Below are 13,506 nucleotides of genomic sequence, written 5' to 3'. Positions count from 1 at the left end.
TTCTCCTACCCCTCTACTATACCTCAACCCCTTAACTACCCCTTTACTACCGCTCTCCTACCACTCTACCGCTCCACTACCCCTCTTCTACCACTCTACCCCTTTTCTACCCCTCTACCCCTCCTCTACCACTCTACTAGCCCTCTACCCCACTACTACCCCTCATCTACCCCTCTAGTACCCCCCACTACCCCTCTATTATCCCGCAACCCCTCTACTACTGCTCTACAATGCTCTACTACCCCTCTACCTCTCTTCTACCCCTCTACCCTCTACTACCCCTCTTCTATCCCTCTACTCCTCTTATACCCCTCTACTATACCTCAACCCCTTACCACCCATCTACCACTGCTCGCCTACCCCTCTACTACCTCTCTTCTACCGCTCTACCCCTTTTCTACCCTTGCACCCCTCTTCTACCCCTGTACCCCTCTTCTACCCCTCTACTACCCGTCTTTTACCCCTCTTCTACCCCACTACCTCTCTTCTACCACACTACCTTTCTACCCCTCTACCTCTCTTCTACCCCTCTACCTCTCTTCTACACCTCTACCTCTCTTCTACCCCTCTACCTCTCTTCTACCTCTCTACCCCTCTTCTACCCCATACACCGCTACACCTCTACCCTTCTACCACCGCTCAAACCTACTACCCCTGTAACCTACTACCCCTCTAGTACCCCTCTACCTCTCTTCTACCCCTCTTATCTCTTTTACCCCTCTACCTCTATTCTACCTCTCTTCTACCACTCTACCTCTCTTCTACCCCTCTACCTCTCTTCTATCCCTCTACCTGTCTTCTATCCCTCAACATCTCTTCTACTCTTCTACCACTCTACCTCTTTTCTACCCCTCTACCACCCCTCTTCCCATCTACTACCCCTCTTCTAACCTTCTACCCCTCTACTACCCCTCTACTACCCTTCTACCTCTCTACCATCCCTCTTCTACCCCTCTACCCCTCCTCTACACCTACCCTTCTTTTACCCCTCTACTTCTCTTGTACCCCTCTACTTCTCTCCTACCCCTCTTCTACCCCACTACCTCTCTTCTACCACACTACCTCTCTTCTACCCCTCTACGTCTACTCTACCTCTCTTCTACCCCTCTACCTCTCTTCTATCCCTCTACCTCTACTCTATCTCTCTTCTAACCCTCTACCCCTCTTCTAACCCTCTACCCCTCTTCTACCCCTCTACCTCTCTTCTACCCCTCTACCCTTCTTCTACCCCTCTACCCTTCTCCTACCCCTCTACTATACCTCAACCCCTTAACTACCCTTTACTACCGCTCTCCTACCACTCTACCGCTCCACTACCCCTCTTCTACCACTCTACCCCTTTTCTACCCCTCTACCCCTCCTCTACCACTCTACTAGCCCTCTACCCCACTACTACCCCTCATCTACCCCTCTAGTACCCCCCACTACCCCTCTACTATCCCGCACCCCCTCTACTACTGCTCTACAATGCTCTACTACCCCTCTACCTCTCTTCTACCCCTCTACCCTCTACTACCCCTCTTCTATCCCTCTACTCCTCTTATACCCCTCTACTATACCTCAACCCCTTACCACCCATCTACCACTGCTCGCCTACCCCTCTAATACCTCTCTTCTACCGCTCTACCCCTTTTCTACCCTTGCACCCCTCTTCTACCCCTGTACCCCTCTTCTACCCCTCTACTACCCCTCTTTTACCCCTCTTCTACCCCACTACCTCTCTTCTACCACACTACCTCTCTTCTACCCCTCTACCTCTACTCTACCTCTCTTCTACCCCTCTACCTCTCTTCTACACCTCTACCTCTCTTCTACCCCTCTACCTCTCTTCTACCTCTCTACCCCTCTTTTACCCCCTACACCGCTACACCTCTACCCTTCTACCACCGCTCAAACCTACTACCCCTGTAACCTACTACCCCTCTAGTACCCCTCTACCTCTCTTCTACCCCTCTTATCTCTTTTACCCCTCTACCTCTATTCTACCTCTCTTCTACCACTCTACCTCTCTTCTACCCCTCTACCTCTCTTCTATCCCTCTACCTGTCTTCTATCCCTCAACATCTCTTCTACTCTTCTACCACTCTACCTCTTTTCCACCCCTCTACCACCCCTCTTCCCATCTACTACCCCTCTTCTAACCTTCTACCCCTCTACTACCCCTCTACTACCCTTCTACCTCTCTACCATCCCTCTTCTACCCCTCTACCCCTCCTCTACACCTACCCTTCTTTTACCCCTCTACTTCTCTTGTACCCCTCTACTTCTCTCCTACCCCTCTTCTACCCCACTACCTCTCTTCTACCACACTACCTCTCTTCTACCCCTCTACGTCTACTCTACCTCTCTTCTACCCCTCTACCTCTTTTCTACGCCTCTACCTCTCTTCTACCCTTCTACCTCTCTTCTGCCCCTCTACCTCTCTTCTACCCCTCTTCTATACCTCTACCCCTCTTCTACACCTCTACACCTCTTCTACCCCTCTACTCCTCTACAACCGCTCTATCCCTCTACTATCCCTCTACTACCCCTCTACCCCTCTTCTAACCCTCTAAACCTCTTCCCTTTTCTCTACCCTTCTATTACCCCTCTACTACCCCTCTACCTCTCTACTACCCTTCAACTCCTCTTCTACCTGATTCTATTAGGGCCCAGAACCATTTTATTTAGTGATGTCCATCTGCACACTTTCCTGCATATTGTAGTAAATTGAATATTGACAAACAGAAGTGTTATTTCCAGAAACAGTAAGTTCTGCAGCTTGTCTGTGTATCTTTGATCTGCACCTCACTGACTCCTCACATTCCTCTCGAGAGAAGATCCTGCCTCTTACTCATTAGTGAGGTTTCAGTAACTGTTTCTATCATGTGTTCATGTTTCATTGACTTGTATTAAGAGAAAAGGAGTGTAAAAATACATTGTGTAGCATTAGCATTATATACTCAAATTGCTTTAGGGTGGATGCTCTCGTCCATTGCAAAGATAATTGTCACTTGTTAGTTTGCTTGGCCTTTTTCTATTTTTGCATTAAATGTATTCAATGTAATCTGCCTGTTACTAAATGACTGACTTGAATTGCATCTTGCTGATGTGAGCTGCGGAATTGCTTGGTGTATTGTGTCTGCCATGATTTTGTTCCTCAATAAAGGTTTTTGAAAACTTTTAAAAAAAAGAAAAAAATATTTTTTTCCATTAAATGTATGATAGATTTGTTGGCCTCTAGGTGTGCTGTGTTTTATTTTACATATCACAAGAGATGACGAGGAAAATGACAGTCCAATATACACATTCTTCATATAAATCAACTCACAGTATACTGTTCTGGAGGTTAAGCCCCACAGACATTATCTCTAACTGAACGCAGCCAACCTAGGAAGCATGTGCTTTTCAAACCAGTTGCCCTCTGATGCGGCACTATTGGATAAGTCAAAATGTCCTGAATTTTAGGAGGGTTACCGTATCTAGTGCACTCTGTTAGACAGTGCTCACCTGTGGTAGTAAGATGGTAGTAGGCACCTTATCACCTATGCACGGTGCAGGGCTTTGAGTTACAGAGCTCCTCACGCTGTGGAGAAGATTAGGTCCTATTTACCCATTTTCCCATATTTGGTCATGATGAAATGCCAACAGATTGCTACATGACTACACAGGACATGAACAAAGTTGACCTGAAGTATATACCCCAGCTTACCAGCAGGTCCATAGGTTATTGACACTTTCACACAGTGATAGGGGCCATTAGTTCCTCATTTTCTCTGCCACTGTTTTTAATCTCAACATGGACCAGGAAGATCACATGAACTATATTGCAGCAACTGGCCGATAGTTGATCTTATATTCATACTTTCACCAATCTCACATCTTATGACACAACATCCTCTGTCCTACTATGCTCATCCCGAGTACTTAATAAAAGATCTCCAACAAAGTGTCCTCTTGTGGTGCCCGCCAGGCATTGTAGCGCCGGCCTGGTGAGGAGTATAGCCCATTGATGAAGCATGTCACCTTCAGGTGAGTGAACGCAATTGTCTTAAAAACACATGCTTCCTAGGGTGTCTGCGTTCAGTTACAGATAATGTCTCTGGGACTGAACCTCTGGAACAGTATACTGTGATTTGATTGCCCCTCTGACCTACCGGTCATTTCCGCCTGCCCAGTGACCTGCTTGTTGTTTGCGGCTGCCTTCTTTGACGGACTTCGCCCCATCCACATTGCGGAGCGCTGGACTGTCGGGACTCCAGTTCCCAGGAGGCAGCGCGCTCTCACGACATTTCCATCGGGCCAACGAGGATAAATTAGCGTCGGGGCTCCTGCGGCGCAGGACAAGGGCGGGCCCGTCAAAGGCCGGAGGAGGCCGGGTAGCGCCACCCCCCTTGAGTCTGAAACAGGACACCTCCCATAGGGACGGACGCTAGACCCAGAGTGGCAGTAAGTAAACGGCCGGATACACATTGTGGACACGTCCTCCAGTGAATGAGTGGAAGTAATAGCTGATTACATCAGTTTTAGCAGTTAGGGAGGCAGCGCCTTGTGCTTTGTGGACTCCATTTAATTTTTAGTGCCTTTCGTACTGTATGTAACGTAGGACATGACCATAGTTCTATAGCACATCTGCGCTGTAACCGGTGGGAGTATCGAACACCACTCAGTAAGCGGAAGGTGATTCCTGGGGTAGGGGCGGGGTTAAGGGGACCCTTGATGCATTTCTTCAAAGGACAGAATCACTATTAGTCCACGAAATTCAGCTTACAGAAAAAAGATTGTCGCTAGATACACTGCTAGAACATAAGCGATCATCAATGGGCCCCATAGCAAGGTCTAAAACACCAAGTAAAAGTATCCTCCAAGGTCCATCAAAGCAGGATAGTGGCAGCATCACTAGTGCTATGGCTCATGTTCCCCATATGACACAGGAGGGTGGCTCACTTATGTACCCTGATGACCCACTTATAACGGATTCTGACCCTGACCGGTCTCACATTAGTATTGAAGAGGTGGAGAAGAATTCCAGCACGTCCACTCCAGTGATTGACAGGCCAGAACAAGGGCCATCAGAGTTGGTAGCCTCTAGGGCCAACTCAGGTATTGGAACCATAGTAAGGGGGGTGGAGAAGTGATCACAAGATTAAAAGGTGCAATAAAAGACACATCTACTACGCAGTTGGTATCACCTCTAGCTGACACAAAGACCCGGGGCACACGATCGGGGGGAGGGGGCCGATTGTTTCAAAGCCAAAATCAAAACAGAAGGGTGCCGTAAAGATCAGCAGAGTGAACACTGCTGTGAGACCCATTTGTAGCATCAATGTTCAAACTGTGGGAAGATGGGGAGCGGACAAGGAATGGAAGATCTATTAAGGTCAAACGTAGAGCTCCTTTTTTCCACCCATTTGGGACCGGTGCTCGAGAGAATTAAGGTTATTGAGGAAAAACCATCTCGGCTATGCGATCAGGGGAATAGTGTGCCAGGTAGAATTAGGGGACCGGAGGAGGGAGAGCAGAAGCCTCATCAGACTCAAAGCCCACAACTAGTTATGAGGGTCAAGGAGGGGGGCACAGCGAACGCGGGCGATTGGGCAAAGACAGTGAGGGCACCAACAAGGGTGCCTTGGCGGGTAAAACGAACGGGACTACCCTAAGCATAAACAGAATGGGGCCACCTAATACGGTTTGTCCTGACACAGCCCAGAGGGGCTCGGAGGGAAGAAGGGCAATAGTCAGTGATGAGGAGTTAACAATAGCGGACGCTGTGCAGAGCACTAGGGGTTTACCGACATTGGATCTCCCCCCAGCCTCAAGCCCCTACACAGTGGTCCTTGTAGGGGTTCCTACTAACGGGGATGAGAGGGAGGAATCCCCGCGCACTCTAATTAACAAGACAGCACATTGGCTAGTCAAAAACACGGGTTTCAATATCACACAACACAGACATATTCTGATGGCAAGGAGGGGGGCTTGGATCGGAAGTAGCAGAAAGAGCTTTGTGGGTGATTGTGTGATTTTGAATTTCAGACATCCAGAGTTAGTCATTGAGCAGATGACGCAGTACTCTTGGCCCGCACTGCACGTGGACTGCAGCGCCTCATAGATGGCTTTGTCCATTTTATGGATAGCTTAATTTGTCACCGAACCTCACCAAATCATATGTTATGGAGGTAGGGAAGGACCATCCAGCAAAACTAAGTATACAATAGGCACCCAGGGACTGGAAAAGGTCAAGTCATTTTCATATCTGGGGATCATGTTCGACCGTCGCCTTAGTTTTAAAGCCCTTGTGGAGGAGAAATGCAATAAACTAATTAACTCAACAGGGGCAACTATGAATTTTGCAAAGAGGCGAATCCGATGGGCTCCGGAACAAATCCTGAACCTCTACAGTTCTGTGAGCTGTGCCAAAGTTTTATATGGGAGTGAGGTCTGGGGCTTTATAGACCCGCTTAAGTTATAAATAGAAGAAAACAAATATTTGAGGTGGGTACTGAAAGTCCCACAAAACATTTCCTCCTACGTGTTTCATGAGGAACTGAGTATAACCCATCTGTGCGATAGGCTGCAATGGAAGCCCCTCGCATGCTGGATTTAGGTGTGGACAAACCCAGAGGCGGCGTTAAGTCAACAAATAATATCAGACTGCATTGCACGGGAACGGGGTTACAATATTCCTTGGATTAGACACATCAAGGAAAACCTGTTAGCCATGGGTTGTGTTGAATATTTTACCCACCGACCAAATTGCTATCTAAGGATAAGGGCCGTATTCAGTCAGAATTTTTAAACAGAGCCAAGTCAAATAGGGAAGCAAGAGAGCTGACTAAGCCATCAGTAAGTACTCATCAGTTAACAAAGTCGTGCCTGGGCGTGGAACCTTATTTGGGTCTTATTTACAATCCTCAAGACAGATTTCTCATTACCCGTTTCAGGCTAGATTTGTTACACCATACTTTGGCGGTTCCAGCAGGGTATACACAGCATTTGGAGAGTAAGGGCTCCTGTGGCTGCGACCAACGGTCTCCACAGGATACGCTCCATTTGGTCCTACTATGCCCATTTTACGCTTACCCTAGGCGACTATTTTTAAAAGGTATTTTAAGGAAGGCCAAGTTCAAACAAGTTAAGGTGGTCCTACTGTTTCTGAAATTGTCAGTAGAACCTTTAACGCTTTTCTGTGTAGTACATTTTCTAAGATTAGCGATGAAACTCAGAACCAGTAGAGGGGAGGAATAATGGTCCTGTGTGTTCAATATTTGCTCTGATTTGCACTATACTATGGATGAAACATTTTTAACCGGGTACCTCCTTGTCATTTCTATAAGATGATCCCTGTGCCGAATCATTTATATTTTATGTATTGTTTTTAAACAGGTTTTTAGTATGGTTTTTATAATGTATGAGATATTGTTTTTTAACACTGTACTTTTATGGTATTGCTTTATGCCGAATAAAGTATATTTTGAATTGACTTGATTGTGTTTTATTTTAACAAATGTACGTAGCAGATATTGGTGCTTGCTTGTTTCACAAAAATGATCGGATACCTGCCTCGGAGCGCACTTCTTACAGACGAGTATGGGGTTATCATGTTGCTGCTACAAGGTCCTTACCTGTGTGAGTTATCGGGAACGATGCAGGGGGCAGACCCAAACCAGCCACACATGGAGATCAATGACAAATACTAAAGAATTAACTGAGCTTCCAAGCTGATGACCATTACTTAATTGACCTTGAAAATAAAAGACACGTTTTTAGTATCCTGGTGACTCATGACCATAAAAAACAAAGGTTATAAATTCAATATTGTGTCAAATACTTAAAAAACTGGAACTGGATGTGCTGAATCCGATGTTGTCCTAGGCCATGCGTGACACCTTACACCAATATTGCTTATGGGACTTGTAGTTTTGTTTACCTCATTAAAAGAATGGGCTCTAAAGTCCCAGTGTTCTAAGCGATGTTGGTTAAAATCAGAGGCCTGAAGGAGGGTGAAGCATGACATGGCTCTGCTTAGCAGTGAGATGAATGACAGTTCACCAGCCCTTCCATTCTTTGACAGACAGAGGCTCGTTCGCCATTCATATTTTTTTGCAATGACAAAGAAACTTTTATTGTAGCTTCTGTCAACTGAAGAGATAAAACCCCTGGGCATGTTTAATTAACTACTGACAAACATGAACAATCAAGAACATGAGTTTCTGGAAAACTATCAAGCACCCAATCAGGATCAGCCACCCTTCACACCCAGGAATTCTTGAGGCTTGGCTTTGGAGAGGATGAATTGCACGTGGTATAAGCAGTGGCGGTTGGTTCATAGGGGCGAATGGGCCGTTGCCCCACTAGCCTCGAGAGTCGGGACGGGGAGGAAGACAAGAGAGACACGTACCACACGCACGCAATGCAGCAGCATCAAATCAATGAACTGCTCACTGCCCCGTGTGTCACAAATTAAATTCAGTCAGTCTGACTCTGACTGTTTTGGTTTTTTTCGTCAAGGGACGGACGATGACGAGGGCACAGCAGGTCAGAGATCTCCTGCGCATGTGCTGGCCGGGCGAGGAATATTGCTCGCCCTGTAAACACATGCGGAAAGAGTGATGTCACCATGAAGGGACTGGCGTAATAAAGGCAAAAAAGGCCTGGTTTCAAATGGGTACAAAAGGGGGTGGTGATAGACGGAGCATCTGAACCAATCAAACAGTCACACCCAGTCAACAGATCTGGATTTAATCCATCACTTTTCTTTAGCACACTCTGCCACCCCAGTTCAGACATGGCCATATGCAAATCAGTCTGACCCTGTGCCTTATGGGAACAGTCCAGCCCGAACTGCTAAGCCATGCCTTCCCTGGACTGGAAACAAGCTTCCTAGGACCGGTTTCTGGCATTTCAGCTGAACAAAGCGGTCCATCACCACCCCCTTTTGTACCGCTTTGTTCGCCATAAGTTGGCAGGGTATGCTCGGACGTGAGTCCCTTGCTCACTTTGCCACTGGATTCGAGCAAACCTGGCTGAAGACGGCTGAAATGCCAGAAACCGGTCCTAGGAAGCTTGTATCTGGAGTGGAGACACCCGCGAGCAGCAGATTAACAGCAGCAGCATGTGTGCATTTCTCTTCTGCTGCATTGTTTTCCTGCCCCGAGGAAAGGAATGGCTTACTTCATTTAACCATCGGCGAGACCCGGTTTCGAGGGCTGATCAGGTGTATCAACGGGAGACTGGCGTAGAGGGCGATGTGCCAAAAAGCGCTGTCCCCCCCCTCCCGAGGTCTATGGGGTGTCGTATCATCCCCGGTGAAGTTTTAATTTCGGTCTCTAAATTTTTGGAGACTTGAGGCTGTTTGCTTCCCGCCTTTCGGACGGTGGAGCCCTCCTCTTTTTTACTTCACAGACACAATTTTTAACTTTCAAGGCCTACGGTCGGGTGGGCCTTAGCGTGCTCATACCGCCGGGGTTTACACTCTAGGTCCTGACGAATGCCAGGTTAACTATACCACTATGGCTGAAACATGTTGACCAACTACACTTTCACTTTCACTTAATGTTATTGGTACGAGACCATCCAATTAGTTGGCCTTGTCTACCAACACATTTTTTACTTTGTCCTTGATGATCACCTATTAAATAATTTTTGATACATACAAGGCAATTTTAAACCACCACTCTTCACACTTCTCACGTTACTTATCACATAGCCCCTCCATCCTCACAAGACCAGCTCCGCAGTAACTCTGGCGTTGCAGCACACCGGGGTGACACTCGGTCACACCCGGTGGGGCCCGACGATGAAGCAAGTCACCGACCAGGTCGGTGAGTGAGGGCTTTAATAACAAAATAAGTGGGCTTGTGTTTGACTCCTTGTGCTCTGTGCAGACTCCCACACCTTCTGCACAAGAACACTCTTTTGTTGTTATTTTCTGTTAATCCATTGGGGACTAAGAGTGTTCACGCCTCTCCCTACCTCTCTTTTTGTTGATAAAAAAAAAAAAATTACTTCATTTAACTACAGTAGATGCGGCTTCATTTTGCATACATTATGCCACTTGATTGGTAAAGGAAATAAATGAAATACCGCTATTCCAAATATTGGCAGGCGTAGCTGTGACGTTAAATGGGAGCTGGGTTGATGTGTGTGACTGTTTTTGTATCAAATGCTAACAATGGGGAGAGCAAGGGATCGTGTTCACTGAGAGTGAACGGAGAGTACTCCTGTTCCCCTGTGGAAGGACTAGATAAACAAAGAGAGGAGTACCATCAATGGAAGGTCAAAAGAGAGATTCCTAATGTGGTGGTAGACTGACAAAAGGAAGGAATTTATCCTTTTGTTAAAAACCCCTCACTCACCAGTCTAGTGGTGACATGCTTCATCATCGGGGTCCACTATGGTGGCCTAGCGTCACCAGGGTGTGCTACAACACCTGAATTACAGTGGAGCAGGTTGTGAATGTAAGTGCAGAAAAACAGTGTGTTAAAAATTGTCCTGGTTTAGCTTAGTGGGAAGATACATTTTATTTACAAGTAACTGGACAATGTTAAAAAGGTGGGGCGAGATACTGTGAGGGTATATTAAGACCAAGAGTATCTCTTCTATGTGTGTTGGTCTACATGTTTCAACCGTGATTTGGATATACCAGGTTTTCATCAGGACCGGTTAAACAGGGAACTGGACGGTCTGTGCCCCATAAAAGGCACACCCTATCCTCGTTCTCTGTGACTAAAAATAGCAAAAATTCGCTAAATGGTACAAAAAAGAAGACTCTTGCCACAATGGGCGAGTCCAAAATAATAAAAGACCTGTGGGAAGCAAGAAGAAAACAGACATCAATCAGACGTGAACTGTGTTAAATGCCTGTTACGCAGTGCAGTGTCGTGTCTTTGGTATCTTTAGGCTTACTACCACTCATTAGAAAAAATCATGTGAATTTCAAAGTGCAGTTATCACAATGTGACAAGACCCGGTGTGGGCTGGTTGTCAAGATGGAGCATGCATACATATCAAGAGGTGCGTGCTGAGCGGCAGCGTGATTGTTGCCGTTCGTTATATTTATTCAGGCTTACGTCCTGGTCATATCATTAAGGTGTTGTGGTATCACAATCTCGCCATTCATTTATGGTGGTCGCGAATCAGGATTAAGTGCGTGAATTATCTGTGGCAATACACTCGACACACTCGGACTTACTTGACATATAACATAGACATATACATACACATATTGGTTGTAAGTGCAAGGCTTACTACTATTCTGGAGTCTTATATCATCGGAGGGCGGGAGGGGGTATCCCCACTACTCAACAGGGGAGTATTTGTCATGGCACCGCCGCGTTGTGCGGTAAATGAAAGTGGATAGTTTTCTGTCTCAGTTCCTGTGAAGGGAAGCATTTCTACTTACAGTTCCTTCGTGGTGGAAATGCCGATTACCTATGCTTGTCCTCCGCTGCCCTGCTATGAAGCCGTCCTGTCTCGTGTGGGACTAAGTAACGGCTACGCTTCCGGGTTGGGCGGGGACGGCCGTTGATCACGTGGTGGTTGCTGCAGCAACTCGTGAGCGTCTCTACTCTACGGAGGCCGTTAGTTGTCAAAAGTGTCTATAGGTTGCAGGCAACTTGTGACGTTGCTAGCGATGTTTGACAGAGCAGAGATGAGTTAATCATTTAAACTAAGGGTCGTGATGGTCTATTTCGCATGAGCGATCCCATTAAATTCCAAAATTTGCACAATCCAATTTGATGTGACCCGTTGGCTGTAACGAGTACTCTAGATGTGGGCGTGTACCTTGGTTGGTAGTGTTTTTTGTACTTGGGCTTGATAGGATTAAGTAAGCCAGTCAAGTCAAGTCAAGTCAAGAGATTTATATAGCGCGCTACATACCCGGAGGGTCTCAAGGCGCTTGAAGGAGGGTGGGGAGTTATTTGTCGAATATCCAAGTTTTAAGTTGCTTTCTGAAGGCTAGATGGTTCTGAGTGAGCCGAAGGTGAGTGGGGAGTGAGTTCCAGGTTTTAGCTGCGAGGTAGGAAAAGGATCTACCTCCTATGGTGGTTTTATAGATGCGAGGTACGGTAGCAAGGGCTTGGTTGGAGGATCGTAGCTGACGGGGGGGGTGTAGAAGGAAAGACGTGTGTTGAGGCATTCGGGTCCAATTTCATAAAGTGCTTTGTGTGCGTGGGTTAGGAGTCGGAAAGTGATCCTCTTATTGACAGGGAGCCAGTGGAGGTTTTTCAGGTGACAAGAGATGTGGTCTTTACGCGGGATGTCTAGAATGAGTCTGGCTGATGCGTTCTGGATGCGTTGGAGTTTATTCTGGAGTTTTGCGGTGATACCGGCATATAGGGTGTTTCCGTAGTCCAGGCGGCTTGTAACCAGTGCATGAGTGACCGTTTTTCTGGTTTCGGTGGGGATCCAGCGAAATGTTTTTTTGAGCATGCGGAGAATGTTGAAGCAAGATGATGAAACGGCGTTGACTTGTCTGTTCATAGAGAGTGAGGAGTCAAGGATGACGCCCAGGTTCCGTGCGTGGTCCGTCGGGATGGGTGCTTTTCCAAGGGCCTCTGGCCACCAAGAATCGCCCCAGGCGGAGGGAGAGGTGCCTAAGATAAGGACTTCTGTTTTGTCTGAGTTCAGTTTCAGACGGCTGTGCTTCATCCACTCGGCTACTTCTTTCATTCCTTCATGTAGGTTAGTTTTGGCAGTGTTAGGGTCTTTGGTGAGTGAAAGGATCAGTTGAGTGTCATCCGCGTAGGAGATGATGTTGAGGTTGTGTTGGCGTGCGATGGCTGCGAGGGGGCTCATGTATACGTTGAAGAGGGTGGGACTGAGTGAAGACCCTTGGGGTACGCCGCAGATGACTTCAGTGGCCTCTGAGTTGAATGGTGGGAGACGGACTCTCTGGGTTCTTCCGGTGAGGAACGAGGTGATCCATTCCAGTGCTTTCCTTGGATTCCGATGTTTCTGAGGTGTTGTAGAAGGGTGCTATGGCAGACTGTGTCGAAGGCTGCGGAGAGGTCGAGGAGGATGAAGGCGACTGTGTCTCCATTGTCCAGGAGAGTTCGAATGTCGTCTGTTGCTGCGATGAGGGCGGTCTCCGTGCTGTGTTTGGCTCGGAAGCCGGACTGTGAGGAGTCGAGTCGAGGGATTTGTTGGTTTCGAGGAAGGCGGCGAGCTGGTTGTTGACAGCTTTCTCGATGACTTTGGCTGGGAATGGAAGGAGCGAGATGGGGTGGTAGTTTTTTGAGTTCGGTGGGGTCCGCTGTGGGTTTTTTCAGAAGGGCGCTAAGTTCTGCGTGTTTCCAGCTTTCCGGGAAGGTGGCGGAGTTGAGGGAGCAGTTGATGACGTCTCGAAGGTGCGGTGCTATGATGGAGTCTGCTTTGTTGAAGATGTGGTGAGGGCATGGGTGTGTGGGGGATCCTGAGTGGATGGAGTTCATTAGGCGGATGGTGTCCTCAGTGGAGATTGGGTTCCAGTCATTAACGATATTCAAGGGGGGTGAGGGTTCTGCAGAAGGTTGGGTGGGTTGGTCT

This window comes from Lissotriton vulgaris, chromosome 1_1, assembly GCF_964263255.1.
Source record: "Lissotriton vulgaris chromosome 1_1, aLisVul1.2, whole genome shotgun sequence".
In the NCBI taxonomy this organism is placed as follows: Eukaryota; Metazoa; Chordata; class Amphibia; order Caudata; family Salamandridae; genus Lissotriton; species Lissotriton vulgaris.
This window is presented reverse-complemented; position numbering follows the sequence as displayed.